The following is a 3,880-nucleotide window of genomic DNA, read 5'->3' on the forward strand; positions in this document are numbered from 1 at the left end:
AAATCCAGAAAACTGCAATTTCCCTCAAATGAGTCTTCATGTGCAGAATAAGTACAGCACAGCCATTCATGTGAAACAGACCTACTCTGATTTATCTTACATAATTTCAATCAAAAACAATGCTTGCTGATTAGCTCAACTGTTTGCTTCTAGGTGGTGGTGGTGATTTTGCTTTGTACCAATATATGTTAATCCAAAAGCAAACTAATTATGGCTACTTAATTAAGGCAAGAAACTCATCATTCTTCCCTTGGTAACAATCTTGGTCCTCTCCTCACCCCGCCCCCTTTAGCAAAGAGGTACTCAATTTGTGTCTCAAAAGCTTAACCCAGGGTCCATACTTGACTGCCCCTCCTGCATATAAACTAAAGACCAAACGCACTGCCATTAAGTCCATGCTGACTCACAGTGACCCTTTAGAACAGGCAGACCTTGTGCGTTTCTGAGACCGTAACTCTTTCTCTCCTGGTGGTTTCAAACCGCTCACCCTGTGGAACACAGCCTGACGCGTAACCACCACACCACCAGGGCTCCTCTGCATAGAAGCAGAGATTGTTTCACACTGAGATTTTCTGCCATCTCAAACCTAAAATGGCATTAACGTAAGGAACCCAGGTGGTGGTTGTTCTTGTCTTTTTTCTCAATTGCTGATAAGCAAGGTTGCTGTTCATCATCCATCGTCTTCCCCGCTTTTCACTCCTAAGCTGGTCAAGGTGAGTGGAGTCCGCTGCAGCTACAAAGGAGAAAACCTGCCAGAAAGTGGATGTATGAAGCCCATTGTGAGGAGACCGGGGTGGCAGTGGGGGTGTCATTGGTACAAAGTAAAAATATCTAAGGGAATGTGGCCATGTTTTCCATCTCGTCAAACATTACTGTCACCCCTACACATTTTCAAAATAAAATAGCCTTAATTCAACCACCATAATGCCTTTGAAACTCTGGAACAGATCTAGAAAACTTCAATTAGGAGAAGCAAAAGCTAAGTGATTTTAGCATTTATGCCAATGCCTTACCCCTTTTTGCAAAACAGACGTGACATTTCCTAACCCCCGAGTGCAAACAAATACCGTCTAAGTTTCTTGCCCCAAATGAAAAGGTTACGCAAGCAGAGTTCCCTCAGGTAAGCTTGCTGCGGTGGGCTCATCATCGCAGATGGGGGCTCCCTACAGGCCCTGCCCCAGGAATGCAAACCTCCCGCAGGCTCATCCACTATCTGTTCAGGAGTCATCATCATCATCGAGGTACTTGAGGATTAAGGAAAGCTGCTATATATCAGTGACTGGAAAGGGAATTCTCAGTATGAAGAGGTGACATGTATAATAAAATTTCAGTTTTATGGACTGAGTCAGAATAATTGTTTTAAATAAAACAAGGTTGAAACTATAGTATTTTACAAAAACAGAATCAAATATAAATATTAAAATAAAATATGATACATTAAAATATTATAGCAAAGATTAGTTCTGGCAAGCACCAAATCTGGGGACAGTTTTGATAAGAATGGTTATTTTCATGGTCATAAAGTATATCTGCACAGATCGCTTATCTGTTCCAAGAGGAAAAAATTGTAACTACATGTGAAGAGGCTGGAGAGCACTTTGAGTGCTAACAATCCACACTACCCCTGAGGAGCAGAGGGACTTGCTGAGTGTCCAGATAGGAGTCCCTCGGAAGGACGCACTCTTTTTCACATTGTACTCCGGCAGGTACTGCATAACCGGATCTAGTCATAACCTGGGAACAGCACAAAGCTCCCTAGTAAAACAACAAAAAAATGACCTACTAAAATAAAGTGGGGAGGGGGGCACCATAGTCTTAAAGGATAGATAGAGATGGTCTGTGGAAATGTTCCAAAGGAAAGGGGGCTAGAGACATGAGGACTGCTTGTAACACTTGAACCAAGACTGGCTCCAGCTACTGAAGGAGGAAAAGAAAAAAATGCTATGGGAATTATCACTGAGTCAAATGACAAAACTGGAGTATGATCTGATTAATACAAATTGTTATCGCTTTATTAAAGACAACAACTGAACTGTCTCTACTGTGCTTTTGCAAGAGTATGAATATACCTATATTTGGAGCTATGTGAATTAAATTCAAATGGTTAAGAAAAATTATTGCTTTTGTAAGTGTGTGGTGTGTGGACAGACAGCTCAAATGATAAAGCAAATGGGGTAAGACGATCAGAAGTGAAAGGGAGTAAAGTGTTCACATGCACTTTGTATTATTTCTATTTTTACAACGTTTCTGTGTTTGAAATTATTCACAAACATATATGATTATATGCAACAACCTGATGTTGCCACTTAATTTAGTAAATACTTTTTGTATTTAAATAGCAGTGTAAAAATAGGGCTCTCTGATCACTATCTTAGGACCCTGTAAATCATGCAGTGGTCTGCCTTCCTTACTGTCATCAGCTTTCGACTCAGTCAGAGGAGGTTGGAAATAGGTGTGCATGGTTAAGTAGATGTTTCTGCAATGCATACATAATTTTTTGATGAAACAGAGTCATACTAGTTGTGTCAACCCACTCTTAAAATCTCTCATAATCTACCCCTTCCTCACTGGACAATATGCAAAGTTCAAACTCCTTGGCTTGGAGTAACAGGCCCATCATGACCGGGGGTAGCTTACCTCTTTAGACATATCTACTCCACCCTCCCCTCCCTAAACACACCTTCAACATTCCAGCTGTGCTAACCCCTTCTTCTGCCCCTGCCTCTGCTTCTCTCTCCTGAAATGCCCTCATCTTCTGGCTCCCTCCTCCTGGTGAGCCCTTTCTCATGCTTTAGCGCACAGACCCCTGCTTCTCTGCAGTCTTACCTGATTCTGCCTACAAAAGTCAGACGCTTCTTAAATTCTTCTCCCCAAAATAGTGTCCCTACTTCCATGTTGGATGGCAGCTTCTCCCTTTCTGTGAGGTTCTCCATAAGTGAACAGGAGCTCTTTCAGAGCAGGGGTTATGATCTCGTGGCATGGTGTACGCTGAGCGTGGTACTCCATAAACCCAAACCAAACTCCCTGCTACCGAATCAATGCAGACTCATAGAGACCCCTCTAGGGGTTTCCAAGACTGTAACTGTTTAGAGGAGTAGAAAGCCCAGTCTTTCTCCCTCGGAGCTGCTGGTAGTTTTGGAACTACCGACCATGCAGATCTCATAAAGATCGCAGCCAATCCATAGCCACTGCACAACCAAACGCTGACTGAATGATGAACCGAACGTCTCTCACTGGGCCAGGTTCAACAACACACAACAGCTATCACCCAAAACACGCACCCCGTGTCACACACTAGTGTGTTGCAGACACCAGCTTACTTATTCTTCAAAGAGTAGGTGTGCTGCTATCATGTTTCATTAATTCTGTAAATACGTACCTCTGTCTCATCTTGAACCAGGATATAGCTGACATCCAATGATACAGCTAAACTAACAAACGCTAGTTGATACTTTTCTTTCTTCATGGTAGAGAAAGCAATGGTACGTCTTATAGTTAATGGTCATGGCTTTGATATTTTCCCCTTTTATAGACAAGGAAACTAAAGCACAAAAGAATGCTGCATGAACATGTATACGGTTGAAGAGGAGAACCGAGATTACTAAGCCCCAGACAGACAGGTTTGCCTTAAACCATGATGTGATACTGTCTCCTGAGGAACGAGTGTTGTCTTAGCAATGTGTAAGTGATGGGTTACTGGAGAGATGGGAACTTTTTTTCTGCCATTTGGATATTTATAACATCATTGGCAGGCTATACAAATTTATCAATTTAAAAATTAGCTTGCTATATCTGGTCAAACATTTAACTACCTCACCCTTAAAAGTGATCATTAGGGGCTCATACAACTGTTACCCCAATCCATACACACATCAATTGT

At 42.0% G+C, this 3,880-nt stretch overlaps 1 pseudogene; it reads right to left on the reverse strand.

Moving 5' to 3' along the window:
- LOC115873747 overlaps nt 1–3,466 on the reverse strand; it is a 25,105-nt pseudogene extending 21,639 nt beyond the window's left edge.
- Nucleotides 3,467–3,880: the final 414 nt, after the last annotated feature.

This window comes from Echinops telfairi, unplaced genomic scaffold, assembly GCF_000313985.2.
Source record: "Echinops telfairi isolate 266 unplaced genomic scaffold, ASM31398v2 ScPeMD7_7469;HRSCAF=8507_1, whole genome shotgun sequence".
NCBI lineage: Eukaryota > Metazoa > Chordata > Mammalia > Afrosoricida > Tenrecidae > Echinops > Echinops telfairi.